The sequence below is a fragment of the Camelus dromedarius genome, chromosome 21 (genome assembly GCF_036321535.1).
Source record: "Camelus dromedarius isolate mCamDro1 chromosome 21, mCamDro1.pat, whole genome shotgun sequence".
Lineage (NCBI taxonomy): Eukaryota > Metazoa > Chordata > Mammalia > Artiodactyla > Camelidae > Camelus > Camelus dromedarius.
In genome coordinates, this window is record NC_087456.1 from 8,658,953 (window position 1) to 8,672,207 (window position 13,255).

Here is a 13,255-nt window from a genome sequence, read left to right on the forward strand (position 1 = left end):
TGGAGAGGGTGTAGAGAAAAAGGAACCCTTCTACACTGTTGGTGGGAATGTAGATTGGTGCAGCTGCTATGGAGGACAGTATGGAGGCTCCTCAAAAAACTAATGATAAGCTTACGATATGATCCTGCAATCCCACTTCTGGGCATATATCCAGAGGAAAATATAATTCAAAAAGACACATGCACCCCAGTGTTCACAGCAGCACTATTTACAATAGCCAAGACATGGAAACAACTCAAATGTCCACAGACAGATGACTGGATAAAGAAGTTTTGGTATATTTATACAATGGAACACTACTCAGCCATAAAAAAGAATAAAATAATGTCACTTGCAGCAACATGGATGGACCTAGAGATCATCATTCTAAGTGAAGTAAGCCAGAAAGAGAAAAAAAAATACCATATGGTATTACTTATATGTGGAATCTGAAAAAAACGGACACAAATAAACTTATCTACAAAACAGAAACAGACTCAGACATAGAGAACGAACTTATGGTTACCAGTGGGTAAAAGGGGTAGGGAGGGATAAATTAGGAATTTGAAATTTGCACCTCTAGGGGAGTGATGGAAACGTTAACTATCTTGATTGTGGTGGTGGTTTCATTGGTGTATACATCTATCAAAATGCATTGAATTGTACATCTGAATTATGCGTAGTTTACTGTACAGAAATCTTACCACAATAACGTTGTTAAAAAAAGACATCTTCTTTGTGGGGGGTGGGGGGCAGTGGATAGCAAGGATTTATGAAGCTGATTGCCTTTTCTTCCTCTGGAGATGGAGAGGGCCTACATGAAAGATTTCCTCATTGATGCTGACCAGAAAATTTCAGAGTGGTTGGTTGAGATTACATTTCTGCAGAAGGTCAAAATTGCAGTTAAGTCTTTGTCTGAGTCAAATGATTTCATTTGGGGTCTATTATTTTTTTAAAAGAAAAAATATATATATATATATGATACTAAGAACACTTTTCTAAAAAGCTTTGAATTTTAGGATTTGCATTTTGCAAGAGAGAAAATATGGAAGGAATTTTTATAAGGGTGTTGATGAGAATGCTGGTATCCTAGTTTTGCTTAAATATTTCAGACTCCAACCTCTATACACAGACCCTTCTCAGGGCATTAGGAGGTAGATAGTGTGTGCCACTGGCACATGTACCATGGGCTCCAGTGTGGAAGAATTGAGGTTTTGCATGGACATTTAAAAAAAGCAGTACATCTTAAAAAAAAAAAAAAAAAAAAAAAAAAAAAACCTTTACTTTTTAAACTGCGAAGACTTAAAAGCATTAAGACTTAAAGGTACATTTTTGACTGGGAAGAGAACATACACAGCTTTTGTATCAGCTGATTTAACTATAACAAAATCAGTGAGGTCATAATCAATGAGATCAATGCTATAAGCTTCATAAACTCTACAAGAAACACTTTATAACTTTAAATGAACAGTTTTCTATAGCAAACATTCTCAGAAAATGCATTATCCTAAAGAAGTCTTACAGAAATTGAAGTTCTGATATTTCACAGAGGATGTCAATATAAACTTTTTAAAAAGCAGAATATCACAGCAGAATTTCTTGCAAGAAATCTAGTCATTTCTGGCCTCTCCCTGTATTTTCCTTTCTCACACTGTGTTAAAATTTTCTCGTCTTCTTGGTCTGTACTACACTCCAGGATAATGAGCTCCTTGTGGGCAGGCGCCATCTAGGGGCACTCAGAATAATTTTTACTTAATGATTTTTGATATCCTCTTGTATGGTAGTCAAGATTAATAATAAGAAAAGCGACAGCTAACGTGTTGTTTACAAAATGCTTTACCATTTATGGTCTTCTTTGGTCCTCAAAGCAACTCCGTGAAGTATGTAGGCCCAATAATGGTATTATCCAAAGCAGAGAAGACTCTCAGATGCAGAGAAATTCAGGGACTTACTTAAATCATACCAGTAGAAAGTTGTAAAGAGTTAAGGCTTTCGTCCCAACCAGCTGATCTAAAATCTTGAACCCTTTCACATATTCTGTTGATAATTTTCTTTGCTATTTCTGAATCTGATTCTGTATCACAGAAATTCAGTATCCAGAACTGTATAGTGTACAAGGCTGAAATATTTCATTTTTTTCTCTCAATAATTCTTTTTTCTCCCTCTATTTTATTAGACTTGTCTTTATCTACTCTGGTACAATGAGCCAGTATCTTTCTAGAGAACAATATGCAAACTCTCCTTTTCACTCTATTTTGCGTGATTAGCCTATAAGAGAATTACAATATCCCTGTAAGGGCCTCTGCCTGTGTTAAGATTTAGTAACAGTTTTTATGCTCACACAAGTTCCTTCTGTGATTTAGCATCACTGGCTTGACATTTCACTATTTTAAAAAAATGTTCTTATCTGCACATTTGATATTTTACTGTGTATTCACTACATCAGTCATTTGTGACAAATGTTAAACAAGATAACTCACACACTGATCACTGAGGAATGATACTGACTCCTCCCTTCAGAGCCCATTAATCCTTGCCTCTTGTTTCTGCTTCTAATCTATTCCCATTTCTATACAGAAAGCCTCCTTGTCCACAGTCAGATAAAACCTTAAATCTTCACTGGAATTATGCGGGGAGTTCAAAGATATTAAGGCCACTCTCTGGAAAGGCTCCCTGCATTACCCTCTGTTCACATTAACCGCCATCAACCAACAGCACAACCGTTTCCTGACCATATACTCACTAAGGTTGCATCCTCTCACAGCCCGTGGACCACTCATCATCCAAGACCACTTTCAGGCCATTAGTCATGGAACCACTTAGTCTCTTCTCCTTGGAGGCCCGTATCGCGTGGCCGTACAACCCTCTACTCTTCCTCATGCATGAGTCTCAGTGTTGCCCTTCCTCATGCTGTGAAACTTCTGCTCTGACTCACAGTCTCCTCTTTGTCTCAAGTGAGGCCATCAGCTAACTTCCATGAGAAGGTAAAGACTACCTGAGGAATGAGGAAGCACTGGTAAGTGTGGAGTGAGTGAACAATCTGTGTTCCAATCTTAAATCCCTAACGCCAGCCCATACCTGAAACCTAAAGGAACTGGTATGGTGTGACTCATCATCTCATTCACAGAAAATGAAGTGCTCATTAAATAATCCGCAAAGAGGCAGAGACGCACTCCAGGTAAAGACCCTGGGCTTTGCAGTAAGGAACACCTGTGTTCCTCAGCAAGATACCTATCCTGTCTAAACTTTATTTTCCTTCCCTGTAAAATAGAGAAAACAATAATTTCTACTTCTCTTAACACAGGCTTTGCTTGTGATGAATGCTGTCTATGATCACTTTAAGGCCTTCTGACAAATGTATGAAATATTTTTATTATTATTTTTGAATACAAGTTTTTCCTTAATCTTGAAATGTGGGGTTTGCTTATGTTTTTCTTTTTAGCTATCTTGCAAAGATTTGAGAAACTTGAACCAAATAAACCCTAACTTTCAAAATAAAAGCTACTAATTTCTTTCAAAACTAAAACGTTATATATTTAAAATATTTTCTCTATTTTCCCCTCTGCCAATTAGCTATAAAATACAGTTGAAAGAAGCACACATCTATGTACACCCCGAGGAAGTTTGTGGTATTCATCCTCAAACTCTGCAAACAAATCAGGAAAACAGCAGGTACCTAATACATACACTGACTTCAAAACATTTTCAGTGACTCCAATGAAAGTAAAATTCAAATATTGCACTAGTTGGATCACTGATATGATACCAAAGAAGTTGGGACATATTTCAGGAGATGGAAACGTCATTGTTGTTGTTGTGTTTTCTTGGATTACTGTTGTTTCCAATGATTTGGAATGACTGACAGTGCTGTGCACAGGCACTGTTTTATTTTTTCAAAGCACTTTTATATTTTTGTGAATAATGCTATGAACCTTTGAGAATAGTAGGGTTTTCTTTTTCTTGTGGATCCCAAGCACTTGAAACAAGGTGCATCTCAATTTGTGCACATTGAACGTTAACCACCTTTTGAAAAAAAAGGTAGACATTCCTTAATGAATTGGTCTAAAATTTCCCTTTTAAAATTGGAGTTTGGGCCACAATACTTTACAGGAGAAAGGTTAATTATTTGTGGCAACATATGGTAGACAGGATATGAGTTGCAGTCTGTACAAAGCTTAAAACCTGTGTCCCCAGGCCAAATGCAGGGGCAGAGAGAGCAATACAGGTAAAGAAGAGACTCCAAAGACACAGCCCCATGTTGAAGGACATAAGAGTGTTCAAAGCTGATGCAGGTAACACGTGCTGTTGGGAAGTCTTGTGAGGTAGGAGGAGAACAATGATGAGGGATGTAGGGGTGTCAGGTGAGCTCATGAGCCTCATCAGGGTTTGTCCATTGGTGGAAGGACAGTGATCCTGTCCTTACAAAATAGGAGAGGCCTCAGCGTGGCCAAGGGAGCATTCTGATATCTTGGACTATATGATACCTTCTTTCAATCTTGATGGTAATTGGGAGAGGAGGACATGCTATCTGAAGCTGACTCACCTCCAAACTACCAGCTCCTGTTTACTTTCCTCTGACAAAACCACCCTGCAGAAAAGAGGAATCATTCTGTGTTTTATAAGTGGCCTGTATGTTTTCTAGAACAAGGTTTTTTTTTTATTTAGTTGCTCACCTCCAGGAACACTTTTCCTTTGATGAAGCAATGCGGAAAGCTCAAGTTACTTATTAATCTCTTTCTTATCAATTTATGCCATACTTTCTTGTGCCCAACATAGCAGCCACAGCAGAGGGCAGTAAATGCTTCTTTTAAGTCTGTAATTTATGTAAAATTCTAGCATCACGATTATCAGCATATAAATTCTGGGGGTTTAGTTGCTAACCATGCTGTCATCTAAATAATAATATCCTGTTATTTCAGAGTCCTTCCTTGACAAAGTTATTATAAAGCTGGAAAACACCTTGCCTTGGAAAGGAGCCAATTCATTTCAACAGAATAAGGTCTGAAACTCATAAAATCTTTGAAGTGACTTCACAGAGATGCAAATATGTGCACTTGAAGATGCTGAAGCTCTTCCAGTATCTAGAGAAGCACCCTTCTCTTGGTTGGACTGCTGTCATTCCTACACTCTCTTCTCTTGTGCTGAAAGCACCCATTATTTAGTCAGGGGAAAACTACACTTAGGATATATAAATAGTCTCAATTACTCAAAGGAAGAAAATGTTGCCTAAGATTTCTGTCTACAAGTTTGTCATTTTTCTTTATTTTCAAATGTTTATAATAGGAATGGTTCATTAAGGCAAATTTGTGAAATGCAGGGAGAAGATATGAAAAACAAATGTCTATAATTTTACTACCCATTGATAACCACTGTTAAAATTTTAATTCATGTTCTGTTAATCTTTCTTTTTATGTTTCTTTTTACACACAGAGGTTTTTCTTTCTTAAATATCTCCTTTTTTATCAAGTAGAATTCACTCATTTTAGATAGTTTGGAGTAAAATATATGCTATATCAGTTTTCACTTTTTCAAAAGAAAATAAATTCATTTCTATTTATTAAAAAGACATTAAATAATTATAGAGGAGATGGGTCAAGACTACTTAAGAGAAATATCTGGAAAAAAACAAGCTTTGGATATTTTCTAAGGTCTATTTCAAAAGCACTTTGACCTATGTTCTGTATAAAAGAACTAAAATTTAAATAACAGAATCATTTTTATTATAAAAGTAACTAGCTTACTGTTATATCAGTTCAGAATACAGAAAACTAACTATGGCTATTAAGAATTTATCAAGTTAGTAATGTCAAGGAGAAAAATTTTCCCTCTAGAAATTCTGACTGGCGTAAGAATTAAACTGACATCAGACAGATTAGCAGGAGAAAATCAAAACAGGTTTAATAACATGTATACATGGAAGAAACCTAGGAAAACTGAGTAACTCCCAAAATGGTTGAAGCCCTCAACTTAAATACTGTGTTCAGCCAAAGACAAAACAGGATGTTGAGGGTAGTGGTTTGGGACTTTAAAGGGGAGGAAGGCAATTTACATGGAAGTAGAAAAACAAATGTTTGATAAATGTTTACTGGGCCATACAGAGACAATGGGACACAGAGTGGACTCTGATTTCTAGGCCTTGTGGTTTCCACCACCATGCTTAACCTGTATTCTTTGTATATATCTCTGGTGATAGTTCTATTCCAGGAACAGTTACTTTACCTAAAATTTTTTTAAGCAGCTAAGAGGGTGGTAATTTCCTGAGTCTTCTATTTCTTCAGAATAATCAGCCTAATTAATCTTCATGGCAAAAAGACACTTTTCAGGTGACAAACTTGGTTCCCCTACAATAAGCATGTACAGACACTTTCTAATTAAGAGCCCCTATAATCTCTGAAGGCTGTAGATCAAAAATTTATCTGGAATGATATTATCAGACACTCTAATGATCTCTAGAAAACACAAATCTTTCTGGATATTTGACAATAGATTTATAATTCTGGGCTTAATGTATATTTTTTCAACATTTACCTTAAATATCAAGAGTGAACTGGATATCAATTTAAATTTCAATTTAAAATCATACAAGATAGGGCAAAAAAACAGCATAAGTTAAGTCAACTGAAAAATGAAAGAAAAAAAAATACAACCTATTCACAGGCAAAGGGTAAATGGCTTACTTGAGACTTAAAAATTCAAAGACAACCTTCCCAATCCCTTGCAAAATACAGGCAAAGGACACATACCTAAGTCATCAAAAAAAGAAAGACAAATAGCCCACAAATATATGAAAAGTTGTTCAATGGTTTTGCTTAGTCGAAACTTTAACAATCTCTATTATTTGCTGGGTTTCTAAAGAAGTAAATATTGAAGGATAACTAGACTGGGACTTCAAAATGTAGAATAGATGAATAAGATTATACTGTATAGCACAGGGAAATATATACAAGATCTTACGGCAGCTCACAGCTAAAAAAGATGTGACAATGAGTATATATATCTTCATGTATAACTGAAAAATTGTGCTCTACACTGGAATTTGACACAACATTGTGAAATGACTATAACTCAAAAAAAAAAAGTTAAAATAAATAAATAAATAAAGGATAACTAGAAATTAATTCTTTGAGAATTGACCATTCTTAGAATCAAAATTTCCCAACACAAGAAAAAAATTCTGAATTATTTTCCCCCCAGAATGTATTATGTCAATGAGCATTGTGATTAAAAATATCTGATGCTTGTGACTTTTTAACTGCAAGAAATCTGAGATTTTTAAAACATCAGTTAGCTATGGGAAATTCGTATGTATAAATTATGTACACACTAACTCTATATATACCAATTATGCAGTAGTACACTATGTAATAATTTATGTACTGTCCACTGAAAGAAAAAGTCACAAGGTGAAAGTTGTGAGTTAAGTTTTATTTGGGGAACTTATCAAGAATTATAGCCCAGGAAACAGCCTCTCAGCTCTGAGGAACTGCTCTAAAGAGGTAAAAGAAGAGTCAGGTTACACATAAATTTTTTTGCTGGAAAAAAAACTTGTAATCAAACCTCAAAAGATTACTGCTAATCACAATGAACAGGTATTTCAAATTAATTATTTTAGTGCTTTTCTATGTAAAGGAAAAATGCAAGAATCTGCGGACATTAATAGTTTTCTTTAGATATGTTTCTTAACTGTCCAGAGGCCTGTAAATCCAAAGTACAGAATACTTTCTGTTTTTCTCCATCCTAAATTCCCCACAGGATGCACTGTCCATGAGCAACCACAGTAGCTAATGGTTTGAACCTTGAAGAACTGAGATGGCAGGCAAAGATTTTTTTCTTTACAACTAACTATGGGTAAAATACTATATTGCCCAACTTAACTTGTATTATTGAGCAATTCTGTTCACCTCTGGCTTTACATATTTCATCCAAAAAGTAGGGGCTGGGCCAATTGATCTCCAAAGCCATTCTCAGTGCTAACATTCTAATTTTATCTTGTTTGTCTTTTTGTACACTTAAGTGTGAGGTGTAAATTAGTTTAAGTCTATGATATTTAAATGTACTTTTCTGTCTCTACCATTACAATGAGAAAGAATGAAAGATTTTATTTTTGCAAACCTATCTGCAGAATAAGGTTTGTAATATATTTACTTTTTAAAGCCTTCAAAAGCCAAGAGAAAACAAAATGAATACCTGTGCCTTCTGAGAAAAGCCCTCCTTTCTATACTTGGCTGGGTTCAGAATCCCTGTGTTGGGTGTGGCATATCACAGTAATGCCCTTGAAATAATAGCTAAATAAGAAGGTCAACCGTCTGGCAGGTGCCTATGAGATGCAAGTAAAGGTGGCAGAGCTCCCAGGACCAACATCAAAAAGATGGCTTAAATATCCTCTGGCCATTCTCTTTCAGGTTTTCACAAATACCTAACCTGGATACCAACATGACAGGGAAAGCCTCTTCTGAGAACATTCACAGGCCCCTTCCTGCTGCTACCCCTGCCTCTAAAAGCAAAAATGTAAATATAGCAATTTAGGCAGCAAAATATCATCTAACACTGTTTTATTTAACAAAGTTGGCTTCTGTTCAGTGACATCCCAGACACCTACCTCCACGCTATGACCATTCCTAAAGCTACAGGAGAGCGACCACATAGCTCCAAACCTGGTCTACAAACAAGCATATTCTCCATTGTCTCCTCATTGTCTCTTGGCAGTTGACAAGATCTTTAGGGGAGTTGGAGGAACCACTAATGTTTAAGCCCCTACTTCACTCAAAGCCTTAACTCTTGAGTTCTATTCCTCTCAGGATGTTAGGAAGTTCACAGTCAATACTCTCCCTTTGAACTCAGATACTAAAATGACCTCGAGGCTCATAGGTAGACAGTAGCCCCCCCTCACAGGTCAGCTTGCCATGCCTGATTTAGAAGTTTTCTGTGCAGACAGTTGTAGCTTGTTTCTTTCAGAGACAAATCCTACTTTGTTTCTAGTGCTAAAATAATTAAAATCAAAATCTCTCAGAATTTTCCCAGCGTTTGTACATCCACACTTGGGGAGATTCAGCAGAAACATGTAAAATGCGCTTGATGGCAACACCCATTTATGTCATTCAACATTTAATGAGTATTTATTATGGACCTAGTATAGGTCTAGACTTGTCTTCTCATGGGAGACACAGCAAGAAAACTCGATCCCTGCCCCGTGGAGTTTGTCCAGAAAAAGAGGGAACAAGGCTCAGAACCTTTCAAATGGAGCCTCAGTTGGGTTAAATCAGAGTAAGTTAAAGAAACCTATGTGAACATTTTCAATTATATTTGAAATGATTTGATGAACCCCCAGTACAGAAATTTCACTGACTGAAAGAGATCTCCTATAAAATCCCAATCCTTGAATCTAAAATACACCTGTTACCAGGAAACCAAAAACTAGCTATATTTCTTTCCTTGCTTTTAAATTCTCTTATGAGGAAAAAAAATTAACTTTCAAGCCTAAAAATAGATGGGAAAATTTTTTTCAGCTTTATTATGATATAATTGATATATAATATTATTTATATAGTTGCAGAGAACAAGAAGTAGATTCTTTGTTTTCATAAATAAATGTCAACTTTGAGATGCAGAACATTTCTGTTATATCACTTCTTCACAACTGTAAGAATTAACAGAAATGATAATTCCTCCTCACCGCATTTCCTTTCATGGAAAATAATAGATTTTATACTTCAAAAGACTAAGGTGTTTATTTATTTTTTAAACTTTTTTAATTGAGTTATAGTCATTTTACAATGTTATGTCAAATTTCAGTGTAGAGCACAATTTTTCAGTTATACAAGAACATACATATATTCATTGTCACATTTTTTTTTCGCTGTGAGCTACCACAAGATCTTGCATATATTTCCCTGTGCTATACAGTATGATCTTTTTTACCTAGGGTGTTTATTTTATATATTACATCCATACTTTGTATTTTATATGCTCTTCCAAGAATTCAAAAAAATTATGTTGGTCTGGGAGGAAGAGGAAATTTCATGGTTTATACTGGAGCTAAGCAGGATCCTGTGGGGCTCCCCAAACCCTGTATCTTGTTTGTAGGAAAGCTGAAGTCCCCTAGGCCTCTCTGAGTCACAAAAGAGTAGGCTCAAGTAGCTGGTGATTAGGACAGTAGAGTCACAGAATCTGTTTGATGACCTTTCATGCGCTGCTTCACAAACACTACACATGCCACCAGAGGGAAAAAGTCTAACTGCATGATGACCAGACTGCAGCCATCACAAAAACTGCTCCATCTTGAGCAGCACTGAATCCATGGCTAGCACAATTCCAAGAACTGGCCTTAAGAGAATGGGATTAACACTGTTGCTCACAATGATCTATATGGGCATCAAAATAATTGTAGCTTGTTCCGCCCATTTAAGTAAACAGACAACTACATCTGTCAGTAAAGAGACGCTACAAATCCATGTTAACATTTTCTACCCAAAGAATATAGTGCCATATGTCAGCATGAAGAAGTTACAGAAGATGGACCTTTGCCCATAGTCCTATAGAAATGGAATGATATTCTGATAAGTGGGGATTTGTAAGCAGCTTTTGGCAGGAAAGGGCTCCTTACAGGAAAGAGCTCTCTTCAGGAGTTCCATTTTGTCTTGTCTCTAACCTTAAGCCAGCAACCCCCATACTCATCTCTCCCCCAGCACACTTTTCAAATCTCTTGATCACACAGTACCTTGCCTAATATGTTGGTTCTCTCCGAGATCAAAGAAGTAGAAAAGGAGAATAAGTAATCAACAGATAACAGAAGACAGTTTCCCTTTTAGTAATCTCGCAAACTGTAGGAACAAGGCAGCGTCTAAAAAATCACAAGAAGTTGACATGCCTGCACAACAAGTCTGCACACAGTCTGGGATGGCAACAACTCCCATCCCCTATCTCAATGATTAACTGAGATTACTTCCCCTTTTCCCTCTAAAACTTTCACAGCTGAGCAGAATCTTCAAAGTTAGTTTTTGCAGACAATAGCCCACCATATCCCCAGACTGCTGGCATTCTGATTAAAAGTAACTTTTCTTTCTACCAACATTTGTCTTTCTAAGTACTGATTTTTGAGCAGTGAGCAGCTGGACCTGAGTTCTCTAGATGTACTAAATTTTATATCTGAGATATACTAAATATTTATAACACATCTCAGATATAAAATTATTTAAATATACATATAATTATGTAATTCTAGCTGGAGCATTTGAGGTTTATAGGGAGAATAGCCACTTCCTCACCATCCTCTCATATGTTAACTCTGTGTGATACAGATTCTATCCCCACCATTCTATGAGCAAAATAGCAGTTGAAATATAGGTTGGATGTAATTTTATTTTACCTGATTCCAACTGTAACAGCATTAAATGGAAATCTGAAAAACACAAAGAATATGAAATATCTATAATCCTGTCAACTATTGATTAATTTGGGTATATGTCCAACTAATCTCTTTTTATGTGTATCAGTATATCACTTTTGTTTTAATTAAAAAAAGACTTAAGGTATAGAGTGATTTGGAGTCTGCTTTTTCTGCTTAGGGATGTACCATATTTTCCCACATCGATAACTTTTACACTGCTTGTTGCACACAGTTCCATTCCATAAACCACCTACCATAAAATCCTTAATACTTTCACTAGACACATAGGATATAAATTTTTTTCCAAAACTCTACATTTTTGCTCACAACTCTGATGATTTCTTTGGGATAAATCCTGAATGGAACTAATGGTTTAAAAGTCATGTCCATTTTTAAATTTTGACATAAAGAAAGGTCATATCAAATAATAAATTTTAGGGTGCCACCCCCCCCCAGTATGTTTACTCACATTGATTGGCCTTTTTATTCTTTGGCAACTAACAGGAAGAAAATGTCAACTTCTTTTATCTGATCTTTAATACCTGTCCTGTTATTTCTCTTTTAATAGTCAAGCAGATTTGCTTACAATTCTACAAATAAATCTTGCTTACTGCTAATTTTCCAGCGTTGTTTGTGAGATTGTTTCAACAGAAAAGCTCTTCCCCTTATCTACTTCTCCTAACCAATTCTTTCCCATCACAACTCTAATGACATTTATTGTCTCTATGAATTTGGCACCTAATGCACCCAGTCCTTACCTTTTTCATTTATGTATATTTCATCTTCAATAAAACATTCAGTTGCTCAAGGGCAAAGGGCCCATAGAGTTGAGAATCAATATGCTAATGACTGTGTTGTTTAATAGTTCACCTTCCCAGGGGTGCTCTCCTAGGAGTACAGTGGAGACTAACTGGCATTAGAGCTGGGAGAGCAACGGCCAAATCTGACCTGATCTTGAAATCTATCAGGCCATGAGAGACTTCAGGAACAGGCTCTCAATCATGGAAATTTCAACTATTTTCCGAAATTATGCGTGACTAATGCCAAATATGGAGCAAAGGCCTAAGTATCCAGACAGTCTGAAGGGGCCCAGGACCAAAGTGGAGTCCTGAGGAGTGTCTGCCCCACGGTGACCCTCTGCCGAGGCCCTAGGTTTCTTTTTTCAGCTCGAAGCGCTCTATTCTTTACTCCAGCATTCCAGAAATGGGACAAGATGACCGCGCCAGCCCTGGATTTCTTTCTACTCTTCCTGCATAAGGTGGTAACAGTCTGTTTACAAAGTGGCAGTGAACCAGCCATTTCGCAAAAGAGGTTTCAATGCTCCCATAGGTCTGCAGAGGGAGGAGCCAGAGACGGCTACACGGGGGTGTCTCAGGCTGCTCTCGCACAGGGAGGCTTAGGTCCCAACCACGGATGTCCTCCGCCTCTCCAGGCCAGAGAGCCCACCCTACGACAAGACCCCGCCTCACAGCCCGCCCATTGGCCCCGCCAGACCCTCACATTCATCCTTGGAGTAGCCCAGGCCACGCCCACCTGCATGACCACACTTGACACAGAATCCGGGGATTATTGCGTCTGGTAACTGAACACATAAAGGTCTCTTCTGGCTGGTGTCAGGTTTACCCTTGATCTCCTGGAAAATGAGAGCATCTTATGCCCCTCGCAAGGAGCCTCCATCCTGCCCCAAGAGTCCCCCTTTTCCTTGGCGCTTCGTGGGGATTATTTTGATAGCCCTAGTGCTACCAATACACATGATCTCTGGTAGGAGCCTGGAGAATGACCCACGTAGTAAACGAGCGTGTCGGGGAGGACAGAGGGTGGAGGGACCATCGCTTGGCGGCTCGGGGCCGAGGCGCCAGGCTGGCGGCCTAAAGAGTTAGGGTGGAAGGC

At 37.4% G+C, this 13,255-nt stretch overlaps 1 long non-coding RNA gene across 1 annotated transcript; it reads left to right on the forward strand.

Annotated features, from left to right (window-relative positions):
* Positions 1-1,568: 1,568 nt before the first annotated feature.
* Positions 1,569-9,639, forward strand: LOC135318782 (uncharacterized). Its single transcript, XR_010377125.1, has 3 exons — positions 1,569-2,995; positions 3,553-3,651; positions 4,899-9,639. It is a non-coding gene; the product is annotated as an uncharacterized LOC135318782 (long non-coding RNA).
* Positions 9,640-13,255: the final 3,616 nt, after the last annotated feature.